Genomic DNA, 21,273 nt, shown 5'->3' with positions numbered 1-21,273 from the left:
ACACGGTAATATTACTAATCTCTCTTGCCGCTCAGCATAACTGGAAAATTTATCAATTAGATGTCAAGTCAGCCTTCCTTAATGGAGTTCTTGAGGAAGAAGTGTACGTGGAACAACCAGAAGGCTTCCAAGTACAAGGAAAAGAAGATAAGGTGTATCGTTTGAAGAAAGCTTTGTATGGCCTCAAGCAAGCACCACGAGCTTGGAACTCAAGGGTTGACAACTACCTTCACCAAAATGGATTTCAGAAATGTCCATACGAGCATTCAGTTTACATGAAGAACGGTGAAAAAGGGGAGTTCTTAATTATTTGTCTCTATGTAGATGACTTGTTGTTTACAGGAAACAATGAAGCAATGTTCTATGAGTTCAAGCAATCCATGTTCAGTGAATTCGAGATGACTGACAATGGATTAATGTCATACTTTCTTGGCATAGAGGTGAAGCAAGAAAGTGACGGTATCTACATCTCTCAACAAAAGTACATGAGAGATATATTGGAGAAATTCAATATGGACAAGAGCAATATTGTCAACGCTCCAGTTGCAACTGGATTGAAGCTGTCCAAGGAAGGAGAAGGTGAGTTTGTAAACTCAACCGTGTACAAAAGCTTGGTTGGAAGCCTAAGGTACCTTACAATCACAAGACCTGATATAGTTTATGGTGTTGGACTCGTGAGTCGATACATGGAAACACCAAGGGAGTCTCATTGGCTGGCCGCCAAGAGAATTTTGAGGTACATAAGAGGTACTCTAAACTATGGTCTATTTTATAATTTTGGTGAAGAAGCAAAATTATTTGGTTATTCAGATAGTGATTGGGGAGGTGACCAAGATGAAAGGAAAAGCACAACTGGCTATGTGTTTTTTCTAGGATCAACAGCTTTCTCATGGACTTCAAAGAAGCAATCAATTGTTGCTTTGTCATCATGTGAAGCCGAGTATGTAGCTGTAGCCTCAACTGTGTGTGAGGCAATATGGTTAAGGAATCTGTTGAAATCAGTGTGTCATTCACAAGAAGAATCGACCTTGATTCATGTGCATAATATATCTGCAATCAAACTTGCAAAGAATCCAGTTCAACATGGAAGGAGCAAGCACATTGATACTAGGTTCCATTTTCTAAGGGATCATGTGAAACAAAAGACAATTGAGCTTGTCTATTGTCACACAAAGGAACAAGTGGCTGACAGCTTCACTAAGCCACTGCCAGTTGAACCATTCAGGTTATTGCGTGAAATGCTAGGCATGAAGGCGTTTTGATTTGAGGGGGCGTGTTGGAAATTCAACTCAAAACAGGCTGTAAAAGGTTGCTGATGGCTGTTAGTTTCTTTACATGTTGTATCCACACATGCTGCAACTTTAAAGACTAAAGTTTCCTCCATGTGCTAGCCGAAAGGTTGTGATTACAACCTGGAATGATGCAAGACATGTGTGTGCCAACTATCCAAAGTTGCTGCATGTGTTTGAACGGGTGGAACACCATCTCTTATTGCATGTGTTGTCTTATTGTTTATTAATTTCTGTTTTGTATAATTAGGCCTTTCTTGCTAGGCTTTAGGCATGATCCGAATCCCATTTTCTGATTGTATTCTCTCAGGTTCATAAGCTTGTAAGCTTCTGTCTTTTTTTCATCAGTTTGTAAACTGCCTTTTATTTCATATATCAAGAAAGTGTGTTTCGTGGAAGCTTGTTATTTCCTATCCCTTCTCCATTTGTTAGTCCAATTTTATTGAGAGAGAAAGGAGAGGTGTGATAGAGTTTGTAAACTTATCACCCACATATCTTGGTATTGAGTTAGTAAACTCTTGTCAATACCAACAAGCAAGACAGCACAACCGCATTATGATTAGAAGGAATCATCACCTTACCAGACATCCCTCCAAAGATAGATAATTGAGAATAATAACAAGAAATAGGGCAATATTTCAAAGGATAATAAAACGAACCTTTCTACGAAATCCGAGAATTCTACTGATTATATTGCACTCAAAACTTACTCTCAAACTGGAAAGAATTGTGCTCCAAGGTTAATCTCAACAACCATTTTCCTAACAAAGCTTCATTAATTTAAATAAATTTGCTTGTGGAGAAGAAAATGGTCAAAATAATGTAGACTTCTTGTGTGATGGCTATTGTCTGGCTAATATGGAGTGGAGGGAAAGAAAAAAGACGGTTTAGGAAGATCTTTAGGAGGTGGAATTGGAAGCGTTATGGGATACACAGTTAGATTTGGGATATCACTGTAGGTATCAATATCGTTGGAATTTCAGGAAGTACATGCAAATAGGAAGGCGGCACTCTCTTAGATTTTCTCATGCCTATTTAATAGTTTTGGACTGTACTTTGATGTTTAGTACTGGTGGGTTAATTGTATCATAATTCATAGTCAACTATGTCTATATTCTTCGTATTGCTAGCTGTAGGATTACTTCCTTTATGTAAATTCTTTAAGTTTAGCTACCGCTTGGCAACTCTTACAACTGTTTAAACCCTCCTTAAGAGACGAATACAAACACAGAAATTCACAACTTTGTACAGAAAGCGATGACCAAATTCAAAGGAAAAAATTGGTGAGGCCCCTTGAATGATCAAATTGAAAGGATATGACACGATGAAAGCATTCAACAGAATCAACACTATGATGCCTAGAAAAAAAATTTGAAATATCATAAGGGTAATAAAAATTTAAATAAAAAAGTTTATTAAAAATAAATTTAAGCCTAACTTGCTTTCGTAGGAGGGCCAACATCAGATAAATGGCCGTTTTGGCACATGAGGCTGCATTTCCAGTTACATGGCTCGGAATTCTAGCAACTTTGATTTCAAACTTAGTTGCAGAATCAGTGTCAACGCCTACAGCAAATAAATTTAAATTGTAAATATAGACACCTAAGACAAACGCTCTTTTTATAACAATTTGAAACACATGAAAATGACCTTCCATGCCGACACCATACTGCATTACAAGCTTCATCTTTTCTGCACGGGAGAGAAGATCTGAATCTAACTTCATGATCTTCACTATACACATATTGTAATTCTGGATAACACCAGGCACATCTTTAAGGGGAACATCATCTACCTACAATAGTGAAAATTGAAATACTGAAGGAGCACTGGAAATCGATGATGGAACATATACAGGAAGGAGCACCAAGATAGATAGTGGAACATATGCAGAATAATCACGGGAGATTGATAGATGGATACATAGATGCAGAATAAACACGGGAGATTGATAGATGGATACATAGATAGATTATAAGTTACAATTTGCTTGAGAAAACTTTACATCTATAATATTTATATTATGTGTACAGAAGTTTACTCAAGCATATATCAACGTTTTAGACGTAATTCTGGGGACTGGCTTGATTATAGATAGATGTACTAATTTAATCAAGCATATTTATTTATAATTCACACATGATCAAGTTGTTATATTCCTTTTATTTAAGCCATTTGATAAGGACTGATTGCAAGGGAGTGAGGGCTTCATTGACTGGTGTTCATAGCTCTGACAATTGACAGTCAAACAGTTCAATAACTAAAAAATAATTCAAAGCGCAAACAACACAATCCACATTGAAAACAAGAACACAAAAACAGCAAGATATATACTTCTTTGGCCACATCCACCATGACACACTGAAACCCTCGCAATACAAACGGTCAGACTTCTTCATAGGTTCACAATGAGCCAACACATGCCTCACTCCAACAAGAAATCTTACCAATCTTCATACGCCCTGAATTACTGTCTACTTTAAGCCAAAGTCATATTTGTTTTAGAAGGGCTAGTGTGTATTTCAATAAGCATCTCGATACAATGTTAACAGTAACATTAATAGCAAGAACAAAAAGCTATTTCACAGCAACAAAAGAACTAGGCGTCCACCACTTGATACAGATGTGATAGGCTCTCCAAAACCAAATGGGGAGGAGATTCATCCTCATTACATTGTCTTGACTGGCCAACATATTTTGGTCAACCAAGGGCGCCTCAAATTGTTAGATCCCATATCGTCCATGAGAGTGATCCTTATATGTATATTCTCATCCCTACCTAGCACGAGGCATTTTGGGAGCTCACTGGCTTTGGGTTCTATGAGAACTCCAAAGTTAAGCGAGCAGCGTACAAGAGCACTCCCATGATGGGTGACCCACTGGGAAGTTCTCGTTTGAATTCCCAAAAACAAAACCGTGAGGACGTGGTCGAGGCCCAAAGCGGATAATATTGTGCTACGGTAGTGGAGCGGACCTGGGATGTGGTGGGCCCCGGGTCGGGATGTGACACAGATAGCCTCAATGGACCAGAGTCTGTATTGGTTAGAGAGGTTGGTCTACCAGTATAAATTTTCAAATGTCCATAATACTATTTCCCATCTTTTTGACTCAGTATCTACTCAAATTCGAATTATTTCTAAGAATTCTGGCCATGTCCCTGATGCACAACCAGTAACGAGAAGCAGAAGAGTGAGAGAAAGAAAGAAAGAGGAATGGAGATAGAGACTAATATTCTTCTTAATCCATCATTTCTAAATCAAGTTTAAACTATCCTAAACCTTGTAGACACCCCCTACCCTACCTGAAGTAGTACAAAGATGGGACAATGTCTTGATGTTTGGTCATCTTTTCTGCACCTTAACCTTGACTCTTCCTGTATCCTGATGCTCTTGAGCTCCAATTTGCCTTTATTTCTTGGCAGTTTCGTTAACATATGTGACCTCTGAATTTGGATTTAATCCTTCAAGTACAAGCACATCGTGCCACCTGATAAACAGAGTAGTAACAGCAAAGCTAGCATGCAGCGGGGATAAGGAAATTGAAGGTAATTGCCGATAGCTAGAGAGAGAAGGAAAAACCTTAACAGGGCAATAGCAGCGTATGCAGTAGGCGGGTGTAAATCAGTAAAGCCCTAAATAACTTTGCAGGATCTAGTCCTCCAATTAAGCAAACTATTCTAACATACACAAATAAAATCTAGTATCGTAATATCTTAATTAACTTGCGTGAATGAGGGATTTTGATTGGCTTTTCGAACAACTAAGATTACCCTCAACCCAAGACGGCCCGTCGAAAAAGTTTGTTAGGATAATCAGTATCAGTATCAGTATCCGCCGGTTTAAAACATTGCGATGATTATTTCATAACAAGTGACTGCTTCTTCAAATCTGATAAGATTAGTAAATGAGATTGATTATAGCTATGGTATAATACAAGATGAGCAACAGAAACGATGAGGCAGCTGTTGAGAATAAGTCTTATATTGATGGGAGGAGGGATCTTGCATAGACATATAAGAGGTTGGGTTACTCGTCATATTGCCAATTGGTTTTATGGTGGAACCTCAACTTTCTTCATGGTATCGGAGCTGGTTGTCCTACGTGTGAAGCCAAACGGCCACATATGCTTCACGTTACCCCATTGTGTTGTCCACTTGTTAGGCTCGAAAATTCGTCACAGGTGAGGGATATGTTGAGAATGAATCTCACATTGATGGGAAGAGAGACATTGCATAGACTTATAAGAGGTTTGCCTACTCTCCATATAGTCTCAATCTCGATGGCACCATTCAAATTCTAATTGAAATTGAAATTCAAGCCTCGAACGAGATGAGACGTGGCTGAGAGGAGATAACTACTCACTCATTCACTCCCCACGCGCACCAACTCGATGATGAGGACTAACTGGTCTGGCTGACCGAGGAGGTGGTGGAGGAGGAGACCTCAACCCGAGAGTTCAAACTTCAAACTACCACAGACACATTTTTGTAAAATAAAATTGTAGTAACAAGTGGCAAATTGCCACCGCATTTAGGCCCCTTTTGGTATTTTTCATAACCAAAAGCTGATTCACTTTAAATTTAGGCAATAAAAAGTGTTTGATAAAAATAAAAATATTATGTTTATTTTAAAAGTAACGGCCTACATGCAGCAACTTTTAAAAGCATCACGTAAGTTGCTTTCATAAAAAGCATAGTGAGCTTTTAATAAATATTTTAAAAAATGGGTTATGCTAAGTAAAACAAAATTTCTAAATATACAAATCAAATGATGTATCACCAACAGAAATAAGCACGTTAATCAATATTTAAGTAATAATTTAATCATTAACAACCAAATCATTTGATTTACAATATTTAATTTAAAATTTTGAACTCCCTAACATTACACTTTAAATTTATGTAGTACTCCCATTAATCTTTGAAACTGATGTTACTTATCATTTTACATACATTTTCACTGTTGAAGAACCACCACCTACCACTCACTAACCTTACACCACCACCACCACCACCGTTACCACTAACATCGTTGCCACAACCACAATTGCCACCATTGCTACCACCACCACAATCAAAACCACCATCACCACTGTCGTCACCAGCTCAATTACCACCACCACCATCAACAACACCACCAGTTATGACGGCAAGCACCAACCTTACACAACTCCATCCATCACCATCAGCATGGTTGTCACCACCGTGGCCAACGACAATGTCATCACCACCACAATAGTCATCATTGTTGTTGCCACCACTGCTACCTTTTCACCTCAACCACCATGCCCTATTATTGACTCTACCACCATATCCCCACCATTGCCACTACCATCACCACCGTTGTCGTCACCACCACCCTTACTATCATGTCCACTTTTTTTGTTGTATACAATTATATCATTTTGACATTAAAATTTATCAAATACATTTATACTAACTTTCATATTCTGGAGAAATTTTTCTTTGAGACCGGAACACCGGTGGTACACGTGTGTTTATATAAGTGGTGGAAATTTTTAATTTTTAAGTTATTAACTTTTCAACACACATATCCCGTCATTTGTATAGTGACACATATTGTGCCACCCATATTCCAGTCACACTGAAAAATCTTTCCATACTTTGATCACTTTCAGAAATACAAGTTATCAAACATTGAACCGCTTAACCACGAGCTGGTGGCCTAGTGGTAAAGAGCGGATTGCAAGGCTTCCTTCAAATTAAAAACTGAAGGTCTCAGGTTCAAAGCCCGCTGCTGGTGTGGAAGCCATACTTGTAGCTAGGGGGAGGTTGAAATGCCTCTATGAGTCTTCCCAACTCCCAAAAGAGGTGGATAACTGTGGCTTGGCACCAATTGTCCCTCTTTTAAGAAGAAAAAAAAAATCTAATTGGCTTCTTTGGTTGGCCAATCAATCCTTTTCTTTTTCCCAAAGCAATACTCTAATTCTTTTAAGTTAAAAACTTCGAACATTATTACAAATGGAAGAGTATACAACTCTATTCATTTTGATTACCTAAGCTCTACAAATGTGCCCCATTTTAATGCATTACATTTTCATCTCCCTGTGAGAGTTCTTCCCTCTGTTTGAGGGTGCTTCTCACCTTCTTGTGTGAGTGATCCTGATCGTGCTTCCGTTTGCTAATGCTGGTCCTAGCTGCGGCTGGGATTGATGGGTAGTTTTTTGTTTTTGTTTTTTTTATCTTCTTCTCCCCTTCCATGTGCTGCTAGTTCTTCCAATTTCCCTCTATGGCTTTCCCAATTCTTCAACCCTCATGGGTATCCCTTTTCATGGGCCTTCCTTGCTTCGTTTTTCAGCCATGGTTTCTGTTAAGTTCGTGTGTAGAGTTCCATTGTTGTATCCGGCTCAGGTGTCTCCCACACCACCACGTTCTCCTTGTTGTCTGCCATTTCCGGCGGTGTCGCTCGGGAATTTCTTGGAGCTTCTTTCTGATTGTTGGCTTCTCTCTCGCCGGTTGTCTCTTGTTGATGGCTGTGTGCAAGTGACGCCTGTGGAGGGGATGATATGCGGTGGACGGAGGATCGGGTGGCTGGTTGATTCTCGGATCGGCGATGACGACCACAATGGATGGTTCTCGATTGTTCATTTTCGTTTGGGCTTCATTGTTGTTGGGCTCTTTTTCTATGTTTTCTTTGTTTTTCGGCCCATTCTTTGTTTGTTTCTTGGAATAATTTGGGTCTTTGTTTGGTTTGTAAGTGTGTGTTTGTTTTAATAAAAGTTCCTCATTGGCGATCATTTTGGATCCCACTTTCCAAAAAAAAAAAAAAAAAAAAAAAAAGGTTAGGCATTTGCTTTTTCATTTCCTTTAGTGGAGATAGGTGGAAAAGACAAGGAAGAGAGGCTCGGTCCAATTGGCTTAAAGTTGTGACACCCATACATAATGGTTAACTTTTTGACATTTTTTTCTTGGGCAGAAATGTTATACTTTTTGACTATCAAGAAAAGCAAATTAAAGATATAGTTTGAAGAGCATTACATGATATATTTGATGATCTGTTATTAGAGATTAGTGGAATTTATTTCAAAACTCACAGTATGATCTACTCTAGTATTCTGTTTGAACGAAGAAATTTAAAATTACTAAGGATTTTAAAATGACGGAAAATAAAATGACAAGATTTTATTTTCTAGAATTTGTGAATTTTCTTGTTTGATTAACCTAAAAGAACAATAGAATTGAATACGGAATTTGTTAGTTATAAACTCTCAATCATATAAATTGGGAAATGACACCTATTTACAAGGAATTTAAACTTGAGAATTGGAGGTCCCAAATTCTAAGGTTTTTTTTTTTGTATTCAATTGGGATTTTAAAATAGTTTATTAAAATCCTTAGAAATCCGGGTATATTCAATTAGGATTTTAAAGAAGTTTATAACATTCTAGGTGTATTCAATTAGAAATTGATTTTAAAGAATTTGAGAAAGTTGAGGAATTAGAGGAAATTGGAGACATTTTGTAGTGTATTTTAAGCATCCACAAATCTCATCTCTCCCCATGAGGTTTCGAAGGAATTGAATCAAAATTTTATATGGAATCTCTACAAATCAATTAAACTCCATAAAAATTCATGGATTTATAAATCCATTAAAGTCTCTCAAATTCTCAATTGAATACACCCTCCTAAGTTTCTATGTTTATGAATTCAAACAAGGGAATTGGTGCATGTCAATGTATAAATTCTGACTTTATCTGAGTTCTAATTTTATTTCCCTCATCCAAATATAGTGTAAGAAAATCCTCATTGTGATTGTTGAGTTAAAAAAAAAAAAAATTAAGTTGGAAACTATCTGGTTATCAAGTAAATATAAACCAAATAATTATGAATTTCCTTTTATGAAAATTTTGTTAAAAGAAGATGAAAAATGGAAAAGTTCACGTATACACAACAATGCTATTATAATAATGCCACTCTAGAAAATTATTGGCGTATAATGACCTTTTTTAGGTGAAATGATGACGATGTATTTGATACTAATTGAAAATATTGATACAAACATAAAAAATAAAAAAAACATTTGAACTAAAATTTAAAAGTTTCTGAATTCAAAGAGGTTGAAATAAAATTTAAGAGTTCCTGAAAATAACTCTTAAGATGGTACATTTTTTTGAACAACTAACGATGGTACATTCAAATATAAACCACAGACATTTCGGGAACCATGTACATTCTAAATGCTCGAAAAAAAATTGTATTAAAAGTCAATATGAGAAATGCTAATGGGACTCTCTTAAACTCAAATTTAACGTCATTTATATTGTGCTAAAAATATAAAGTGACAGAGAATCCATAGAGTGTCTCATTTTTATGAAAATCCCCTTGGTATTTCTCAAGCAAATATTGAGCAACTAAGATTGCAGCCATGCGAGTTGGTTTGCTGTTTGCCATGGAGTGCAGGCTTCAAAACTGAATTATCTCACGTGTTTTTCTATTGTAGGGATGCGAGTTGGTTTGCTGTATTCCACGTTTTCTCTCTGTTTGCACGACTTTTTTTTTTTTTTTTTTTTTCAAGAAAGCTCTACTTGGACGACTTTAGAACTCTTCGGAATATTTTTCTATACCGTTCCACGTTTTTTCTTGTTCCAAATTAGATTTTGGTTTTCTTTTTTTAATTGGGTGTAAAGATAAATTTACATATTATATTGAAGGTTTGTGAGAATAGTTTAGAAAATAAATTTAGATTTAAAAAAATATTGATAATTTAATTAAAAATAATATAAATGTAGAAAGTAAGTTGAGTGTAAACAAATTGTACGAGTTCAAATAAAAGAAAATATACATAAGTAACAAATTAATTAACTAGATTAGATGAAACCCCCAAACATAGCTGCAAGGAGAAAAGGCTTTAAGTAGTGATCACAAGCAGTAAAAAGAAAGATAGAAGTTCGATAACCCTAAACACTTACGAATGGTGGACACAAATACTTTCACTAAAAGAAATATATAGAAATAACAAACCTCAAACAGAATAAACAACGGTTGACATTTGAAAAACCTACGACAAATATGAGGAAGCCACTAGGACTGCAGTGCACTAATCAGTATATGTGTGTACACACACACACACACACACACACACACATCCTCGTTACATGACAATTTCTTTCACATCACTCCATATTACTGGTGCATGCTTGATCATCAATGGTGCTAGCACTGCCTCCGCATGATTCTGTCGCAGGATCAATGGCGGGGGTTGGGTACTTAAAACCATGAGTTTTGTAATATTTATTGAAGTGAAGATTGCAGAGAACTACAAGGAAGAAGGTGACGACGTAGATTGACAAGGCAGCACATTTGAACCATAATGGAAATGGGATGGAGATGGATATGAAGAAGGCTGTGAACCCAAAGAAGAGGCCAAATTGATGGAAAATCGGGGCAATTGTTATTCCGCCAGGACAGTAGTTGAAGTGAATAAACTTGCTTACCAAGATACAACTGAAGGCAAGTAAGACTGAGAGTCCAAGAAAGTAAAAGATTACAGGGAGATGGAGTTGACCGGAGGGACCTTGGAAGGGGAGAAGTGATATTCCAATCGCCGTTGTCAAGCAAAACGCTACGATTATCGTTGCCCAGTCTAAGTTGTTGTTGTCGTACTTACTGTTAGTCATCCCGTCTGCAACTTGCCTTGCGGCTTCTAGGTCACGATGGGAAGCACGATCTCGATCAATGGGACCAATTATCAGAAGTTTGAGCCGTTGGGTTGGCGTTACTGTAACTGCAAGGAGAAAAGGCTTCAAGTACTGATCCCAAGCAGTACTAACAACAGAACTCATTTTATTCTGCACAAAGGTTGGTAGAGATGGAGATATATTTGGAGGCAGTGGTACTTGATGAGGATATGGTTTGTGAGATTTGATGGTTTGAATGGAAGAGATATTTGATGGTCAAGAAATGTTTGCATGCATATATATATAAACTGGCAAAGAGAGAGAAATGGCAGATGTCTTGGCAGATGTTTGGGAACTTAACCTGGTAGTAATTTAAAAAAGCAAATTCTATAATAAATTAAGGAGAAATTAGATTCTCATCCTTCTTTTTTCAACGTTCCTTTTTAATTTTTAATCAAAGTTCCTTGATTTTAATAAAGGAAAAATTACAAATAGAGTATACTTTTAAGGGAACTTTCATGAAAAGTATTTGAACTAAGTTTATTTTAATAACAAACCATGCTATAATTTTATTTAATTAAAAAGATTTAAATTTTAATGAAAAACCCTTAAATTTTAATAAAAATAACAAAAGAACTTAAATTTTAATGAAAATGACATAATTATAATATTAAAAAAATATATCTGACACGCAGACCCATGCAAATTCTCACACAAATTGTTTATGAAATTTTCTCCACTATTTATGAAACTTAAGATACTGGTTATGAAAACTTACGATACTATTTATAAAATTTAACAACATTGTTTATACAAATATACACATATATTTATCATTTTGTTGCAAACGTAAGCGTGATGATGTATTCGTACTGTGTACACAAATTTCTCCTATTCACATGTCCATGTTCAATGCATAAAAAATCATAGCCAAGAATTGAAGCACTGAAATGAAAACCAAACAAAAATTTGTCTGCCATATAAGAAAAAACAGAGGCAATTTGCTGATAGTTGGTTAGGAGTAGTTGGGCCCACCACCAATCCAAAATTTCAATTTTTCACCATTAATAATATCAAATATGCCACCAGAAGATGAAGAAGACGGAGGAGAAAGAAAGGGGACTTATGGTGCAGCAGCCGTGCCGGAGACAAACGCCCAGCGGAGGGAGCAAAATTGCAATCAAAATCTCACAGCGACTCGGAATCTTTGTTTCTCAGATTATTATTTTTTTTTTCTAGAGAGAGAGAGAGAGAGAGAGAGAGAGAGAGAGTTGAGCTCTTGAAATAGAATGAGAGAGATGAGGTTGGGCGGTGTGGCTTGGGGGACGTGAAGTTGTGAGGGACGCGTGGTGCGGTCAGCAATCAGCAATCAGCATGATTTGGATTTTTTTTAATTTTTTTTGTCCTTATCATTAAATAAAATTAGTGTATAATTTTTCATTAAAATGTAAAAATTTGAAACCTTTTTCATTAAATTACTTTACTTTTAATACTTAATTTTATATTAAGATAATACTCGTTAAATATTTGAAAGAAATACAAAAATTAACACATATAAAAGATGACATCATTAGTCTTTCTTCTCTAGAATTTAAGTTACAAAAATACCGTTTTACTGTAGCACACGTGGTGCGGTCGAACTTTAGGGATGATTATGTCCTACCACCTTTCCAGTTCACGACACGAGACAATTACATCCCTGATTATATCCTACTACCTTTCCAAGGCAATTAAAAGAAATTGCAAGCAAAAGCAAAATTGTCCCAAGGAACACACGAGAGTGGTGAGGAATCTCTCTGGTCTCCTCCAACAGGTGGAAGCATTGACCAATGGGTTCTGTCTCTTTGGGTTTTAAGAGATATTATGTAGGATCCCTCAAAATTGAAATATTTTCAAAACAACCCCAGAATTGAACGAGTGAGGGAATTAGTTCAAAAGGTTTTCAAAGTAACGATGCTTAAAAAGTAGGATGACGAACGAAATATTGGCAAAATGGATGATGCGAAACATGCAAAAACCAATTGGAAACCACTGAAAACCGGATGGAATTTGGAAGGAACGTAACTCAACGTGTGTTAAAAAAGGGTCCAGTTTCAAAAAATCAAACTGAGGTTCCCTTGGGTCAAATATTATTAAAATTGAACGGGATAAAGTTGAATTGTGATTGGGGAGAAAATTTCCAGCTGGGGTTTTTTTCTTCTTTTGGTTTGATCACTTCCAGCTGGTTTAGGAGGACAAGACTAATGACATTTAAATTGACCTTATTATCCACTTTAATTGACCTTATTATTCACATTTTTTTTTCTTTTCATTTTTTCATGTTCGGTCCTGGATATACCTTGGATCTACTTGTACATGAATCTCTTCCACATTTGGAGCACCATCATCTCATTTTTCTTGACCAAGTCATGAGTAACACACACCCAACACTCGAGCAAAATAACTTCTCCAATTGACCAATTTGTCTTCTCACTCATTTTTTCTGGTAAAAAAAAAAAAATAAAAAGTCAAAAATTAATATGGTGTTGCAAGACATTTATGTTCGTCCACTAATTTGGTGTAACTGTTGGAACCATTAAGCTATGGATTCTTCAAATGAATTTGTTATTTTCCTTACTAGATCATGCAATTGATTCTCCCTTGCCTCACTACAACATAAAAGTAATTATGCCTCCCACTATAACACACTAAGAAACTCTCAAATAAAATTCACTCATTCTCTCAAATTGTTTTCATCGTACTTTTGCTCTAACCGAATCAAAACATGCAGTTTGATTTTTTTCTCACCATTTTAGGAACAAAATTTCAATTTCTCTGAATATTGAAAGTAGGATCATTTTTGCGTTTTCAAGTAAATATTTCATTTTATGATTTCAACTTTATGTCAAACCCGTAATTATATGTTCAATAATACCAGGAAGCATAAAACTTTCACGATACGAAAAATAACCACGGTGCATGATAAACATGTGTATATCATATGTAACCTTCAGTAATAAAGTCTTCGATAGCCTGCTTACAATGCCTGTTTGACAGAAAACCATGAGCTTTAGTTTACAACATCACAGTACATAAATGATACAAAACATGCAACGGATAATACTGCAAGCATAAATAAGAATAGTTGCAGACTCCAATTCATTCATTGGCTACCAGGTGTCTTCGTCAGGCCTGTAGCCCTTCCAATAAATCTACATACATCACAAGGCAAGCATAATTTTGCATGAGGAACTAATGAATTTAGATTTGCATTTACCATTTACTCGCATACTATATCGTTATAAATATTTAAAGAACATGCATTTATAAATTTCGAAGTTCATACCTTTTAAGTTTATAAAAACATACTCCTCCAACGCAAACAACTTCAAAAATTTCAGAATCATCCATCTCGACATACGCCTCTAAATTGCTAGTCTCAACCAACTTCAAGCAGATGCACGATTTTCTCCGTTCCTTGAGCATTTTGAGGAAATCTTCAGCAGCTTCATTTCGGACCTGATGTGTGAATTGGACAATAAATTATGCAAAAGGAAAAATTAAAGCACCACATCAAAGGTGAGAAAAACGGTAGGATACAAACACAAACCTCTGTCTCTGGATGGTTGTGTACTTCTGTTCTAGACTCTTACAGGTGTATCCATTGTAGTCAATAGCCCATATCTAAAAGACATAAACAAAAAAACAATATCAAGCTTTGCCTTCACGTCTATTCAATTGATGTCAAAAGATTAACATAAAATAAATTAAGAAATAGGAACTTACTGTTACAAGATTGACACTGCCCAAATGTCAACCAAGGCACAAGCCAGTGGACATTTGACAGCTTTGAATCAACCTCACTATCCAAACAACACATCATCCTCAACAGAGATAGTTGAGTCATCACTTCCAGACTGCATATTTTCTGAAATTTCAAAACCAGAAATAACATGTGAACTCATAGGAACCTTGCAAATGAAAGAAAGAAAAAACCAGCATCATGACAGTAAATAGAAAGAGAACACTATCCTGTTCACAGATTGACAAAAGTAGAATACGGTAGCATACTTGGTGTCACAATAGTAATTGCACACTGGAATTGATTTACTCTTCACATCTTGATCAACCTGAGAGAAAAAGGATAACTCATTCATGTTGGACTTCATGAACAACAAAAAAAAATCATGAATATGGAAACTTCAAGCATACGTTTAGTGTCAGCGGACATCTGAAATAAATACACGCCCACAAGCAACACAAGCACAGTGCTTTATGACCTACAAGAAAGCAAAAAACTAATAATTCAGCACCCAATAGAAGGATTCATACTTTTAACGTAACAAAACCATGAAACAAAGTATTTGGAAAGAGAATCATGAAAAGGTTTCTTTCAAAATATCTTACAGTGTCTTGTGATCTATAGTATCATTGCACAGTAAAATATAATCGCCCACCAATTGCCTCAAACATTTCCCAATCTTACAAATGTAGGGTTCTTCTTTCGTCTTCCCTAAACATAAAAATGAATGGGAAACATTGTCAAATCACATAATAGCAAATAAAAACAAAAGTACATAAAAACATTCTGTGCACATGAATCACTCATTACAACCAAAATTTCAGTTATCTTTACTTTGAAATATAGCACGTCAAATTATATAAATATAACCCTTCTGTTGTGGAAAAGAACCATTTATGTGAAATTTGCAATGAATTGGCATGTCAGAATCATATAATTTGGGGATTCCAACAATCATGGAGATAAGCAGATGGATTGATAAGCAGCAAATTGGTCAAAAAGTTATTTTGATATTAGCGATCAACACTTCAATAATAATCCAATCATTAACAACTACATAATATGGTTTAGAAAATAAGGTTTGAATAGATAGTCTCCCTAACATCACCGTTTATTTAAATTTAGTTTTCTGTCAAAGTTAAGAAGTCAAAACACTCAAAACAAAGAGGTTATAAAAAATGTACATCACTTTTGTATTCCATCCATACAGCTAAATGGTAAAGTTAGTTTTCTAAGAAGGGAAAAATCAGTCGACTTGTGACATAAATCCAACAAAACATTACAGTGATCAAAACTAAATCTTCAAATTATCGATTTTGCTAATTTTTGTAGTGTTGCAAAAGAGAAACAATTATGATTATACAATCACATAATGGAGTGGACCAATTATCTAGTCTTACTTTTCACTTGTGAGTGTTTCTATATTTATTGCTGCTAAACAACTAATCATGAAAACTCACTTGCACAAGGGCATCATCATAGAGATCATAAGTGATTCCATCAACGCCTTTGTGTAGTGATGACGAACTTGAATTATATCTTCATCACTGTTTTCAATTATTTTGAACATAAAAATCCAATCAGAAAACAAACAAACAAACAAACAACCAGTAACCAACCTGTAAAAACACAAAAGGACTACTTGGAGTAAGCCAACGAAAAAATATACAGATGAAGTAGAAACTAAAACTTACTCGTTGGAATTGCTTTGCCCATTCCTCTTTGCCTTCTGCACCAATGCAAGGATCAAAGTCAAAACTCGATAAGGGCAAAAAATCATAGAGCATTCCACAAACATATATCAAGCTAATGCCATTGGTTGACACTCAAGTTCAATATCTTCAGGATGTATTTCATGAAGCAAATACAGTGGCAGATGAATCACATTCACTTCTTTTGGTCATAACTAACCTAATGTATCAGTTTGCTTCTCAAGTTTTCCTATTACCAAAGGGCGATACTCTTTGTAATTGTCCTTTCATAACATTTCTTCCTTTCTTTTCGTGACCCAGTGAATAACATAGAACACTGACAACTGATTGCTAGCAATGCATAATTCTACATGACAAATTTACAACAGAAAGAATTTATCCCACTTCATATTTTATTGGGACGGGAGGCAACAGGAGGGAGGGAGAGAGTTTCACACCCCATCTGCCACCACCACAAGATTCATCCCTCATGTTCCCATCACAACCACAAAAAACTTTGCAAATTCAACAACTTTGACATTATGCAAATCCAACAAAGAACTGTAAAATCAAGGTTGAAAGCTTAAAACCCAAAAATTCTTGAAACCAAAGCTTCAATACCACATTAGACAACACCGAGAGGTAAAAATCATACAAATTTAGGAAATGGGTAAAGTATTAATCCTACCACAAATGTTACAGCTACATTAACGCTTGGACACACAAATATTCTAAAACCCATTTATTTGTCTTATCATGTACCACTTATCATTGAAGTTCACAGTATGATCATCTATTACCCCTAAATCTCCAACATTTTCACAAAATACAAACTAAATTTAAAAAACAAAAAAACAAAACAAAACAAAATCTTGAAACAAAATCTCTCACCTCTCCCACATATCTCTTGGGATATTGCTTACGAGCCTTCTCATCTTCCATCGGTTTGCCAATAAATCTCGATTCCTCTCCGTCTTCATCAGACGCAGCGACCTCTTGAGTCACTGGCTTCCTCAGCGGAGAAGCAACTTTTTCTACACTCGTTGCTACCTCCTCTTCAACTCTCGCATTTTTGGCTTGCCACGGCTTCTTCGATTTTGGCGAAGAAGCAGCTTTTTCCACACTCGTTGCTACCTCCTCATCAACCCTCGCCTTCTTGGTTTGTCTCGGATTCTTTGATTGCGGCGGAGAAGCAGATTTTCCACACTTGTTGCTACCTCCTCTTCAACTCTCGCCTTCCTGGTTAGCCTCGCGTTCTTCAATTTCGGTGGAGAGGCAACTTCTTCCACACTTGTTGCCACCTCCTCTTCATCGCTCGCCTTCTTGGTTTGCCTCGTCTTCTTCGATATTGGCGGAGAAGTAGCTTTTTCCACACTCGTTGCTACCTCCTCCTCAACCCTCGCCTTCTTGGTTTGCCTTGTGCTCTTCGACTTCGGCTGAGAACCTGAAGAGGTTCCGGCCTTCGACTTCCGCTTGCACGCCATTCTTCTTACGGTGCAGAGAGGCTGAGTTGCCGGAGAAGACGGTGGATCTTTTACAGAGAGAGTGGAGCGGAGAGAGAGTGGAGCGGAGAGAGATGGGCGATAGGGTTTTTAGTCCGTGAGTAATTGGATTGGGATGCCGTTTGGTTTTGGAGCGTAAGGACTTTGGGGGGTGTTTGGTTTCGGGGGTGACTTTTCGATCTGTTTGGCTCTATTTTTGTTTGCATTTTGACTTGTTTTCCTATTTGTTTAATTTTAATTACCAATTTACCATAAATAAGTGTTATAGTTGTGTAAACATACAATGAATGTATGATGAGAATTCATAGAGAGACAATGTATTAATTTCGTGAATATTATATGGCGTAATATTACGTATTATTAGTAATTGACAAGGAGTTCACATTTATAATGATCGAAATGTTTATTGTTTTTTTTATAATATATATTCAAAAATAGAAATTAATTTTATGTAAGTGTAATAATTGTCGTTGCCTACTAACAACTTGGACGTATGTGGATTCTTTATTTTTTTGGTACATGAAAGTGCTTTTACTTGGAGAAAATAATTATTTCTATGCTATTTTTAATCAATTTTCTTGTTATTTACTTATTTTTGCTTTTGAATTTTTGTTTCCATACCTATTTTATATGGAATTTTTTTATTTGGACTGGCAAAATTATGTTGTACAAGATCATTGCCATTTGCTGCTAACAAAATGTTTTGTAGACATGCTAAGATTCCAACCCATATACCATTCCTTATTATGAACGTAATGCAATATGTTGTAGAAAAGAATGCAAGAGTTGCCATGAAATTATTGGCCACCACATCTCTAAGAGAGAGATTTTTCAGTGTGATCGAAACACAGGGTGGTACACCATATGTCACTATACAAATGATGGGATATGTGTGTTAAAAAGTTAATAACCTAAAAAATACAATTTCCCACCACTTATATAAAAACAAGTGGTATACCACCTCTTATATAAAAACAAATGGTATACCACCTGTGTTCTAGTCATAAGAAAAAAAATTTCCTGGTGGACATGCACAGGGTCATAAGAAAAAATTTCTCCTGGTGGACATGCTTGTTGAGTTAATCAAGACAACCTACGAGCCAATCAAAGTTTGAAATTCATGAGCATTTTTTCCCATCATACGATGCATGTTCACCATACACTTAATTAATTGACACGTAATCTTTTACCTAATCATATGACACGTGTTATTTTACTTAATTTTAGTTAAATTTGACATTAAATGTTATTTTTTTAAATTTTAATAAAATTAAGTGAAAAAAACACATATCAATTAATTAAGTATATAATAAACATATAACATAATTTATAACGGTGAGCAAAAATACTCCCTTAAAATTCCCGTTATTGTCGTCCTAGTGAGAAAATAAACAAGTCGGTTGGCTACTAGCGAATCTGGTCTCTCTCATGGAAGGAATCAAAGTTGGATATGATCACTTACATTTCTAATTATACGTTTCTTTTTGGGTTTAATTAATTTAACAGCGATTCAACAGAAAAAATTCGCGTGAAGTTGTCACAAAATAATTATTTTCTTGCGTTAATCTTAATTTACTACTTTAAAGTTTTATGACTTTTAACATTTCATACATCAAGTATTTTTCTTCCCAATCTAATACCTAATGTCATAATTTTAGACATTTTCATATATCCGTTAAGTTTTATGTTAAATTATCAATTAACTAATAACGTGACATCCAAGTGTACAATAATTGGACGTCCTATGTCAATATGAATCCCCAAGAAAAAGAGAAAAAAAAAAAAAAAAAAAAAAAAAACCTCTGGAAGTGCCATTCCAGAACCGCTTCACCCTTTTCTTCTACATTTTCGGTCAAATCCCAACTTTTTTTCAACATTTTCGATCAAAACCCAACACTTTTTCAACATTTTCGATCAAAACCCAACCTTTTTTTTCAACATTTTCGATCAAAACCCCAATGGCTTTTCTTAAAGTTTCAGAGACACATGTCCAAATCAATTAAGGATTCTAAAAAGTGCAATTGGTTTCCCAAAAGAAAAGCAAAAACAAAAGGAGTGCAAAGAGTCCAATTGCTCTTTCCCAACACTTTCGTCATCAGCCGATATATGTGTCGATACTTTAGTCATCAGCCTATATATGTGTTGAGCGTGAACCTCAGTTTCTCATCAACAAGAACAACAAACACCGTACATAACATTCTCAGTTTCTCATCAAACTAGATTATTTTACATTCTCTCCGTAAATCCTTTGGAATTTCTTTGGAATTTCTGTTGCTATTTCACCAGCCAAGAACAGGATCTCGAAGCCACAATGCAAGAAGTTCCAGATGGGAGGACGAACTATAAGTACCCAACCAACAACTTAGATTTGGCAATGATAATCATTGGGTTTTGCTTGACAACAGCAACAGGACTAGCGCTTATCCGCTTACAAATTCCCTCTGGCCAGCTCCCTCTCCCTGTAATCTTTGACTTTCTTGGACTATTAGTCTGTCTTGCCTTCACTTGCTTCTTGGTAAGCAAATGTATTCACATCAGTTATTGTCCTGCCAGAGTACCAATCGCCCGCCTTTTTCGTTGTTTTGGCCTCTTCTTTGGAGTCACAGCCATCTACATGACCATCACCGTCCCATTTCCTTCACGGTTCAAATGTGCTGCCTATTCTATTTACGGCACGGCCTTCCTCATTGTACTTTTCAGCAATATTCACTTCTATATATGTTACAAAGCTCATGGTTTAAAGCACCCAACCCCAAACAATTCAATTTCTAAAACCACCATCGATCCTGTGGTAGAATCATGCTGCGGCGGCACTAGTTCAGTTGATCCAGCATGCACCAATCGTAATGAGGATGTATCTATCTATATATCCTGACTAGTGCCCTGCAGTACTGGTGACTAAATATGTACAACTACTATATATAGAATCGCAAGATTTACTCCTCAGATATGGGAATCTCATGTTTGTTGTAAGTTTCAGTGTCCAACTGAATTTCTGTTGTTTGGGGTTATTTGGCTGCAGCCTCTCTCACTAATGCTATGTTTCATCAATTCTAGTCAATCAATTTGCTACTTCTATATATTTCTCCTTTCATTGAGCATTTTGAGGAAATCTTCAGCAGCTTCATTTCGGACCTGATGTGTGAATTAGATAATAAATTATGCAAATAAAAAAAATTAAAGCATCAAAGTTGAGGAAAATGGTTAGATACAAACGCAAACCTCTGTCTATGGATGGTTTTGTTCTAGACTCTTACAAGAGTATTCTTTATGGTCAACAGCCCATCTCTAAACGATATAAACAAGAAAACAATATCAAGCTTTGCCTTCATGTCTATTCAATCGATATCAAAAGATTAACAAAAAATAAATTA

At 35.9% G+C, this 21,273-nt stretch overlaps 1 pseudogene; it reads right to left on the bottom strand.

Moving 5' to 3' along the window:
* The window catches only part of LOC137743256 (DNA (cytosine-5)-methyltransferase CMT3-like), a 95,774-nt pseudogene that overhangs the window by 11,587 nt on the left and 62,914 nt on the right, over nt 1-21,273 (bottom strand).

This window comes from Pyrus communis, chromosome 8 (genome assembly GCF_963583255.1).
Source record: "Pyrus communis chromosome 8, drPyrComm1.1, whole genome shotgun sequence".
In the NCBI taxonomy this organism is placed as follows: domain Eukaryota; kingdom Viridiplantae; phylum Streptophyta; class Magnoliopsida; order Rosales; family Rosaceae; genus Pyrus; species Pyrus communis.
Note: the sequence above shows the minus strand (reverse complement) of the source record. Positions and strands in the feature narration are given on the sequence as shown.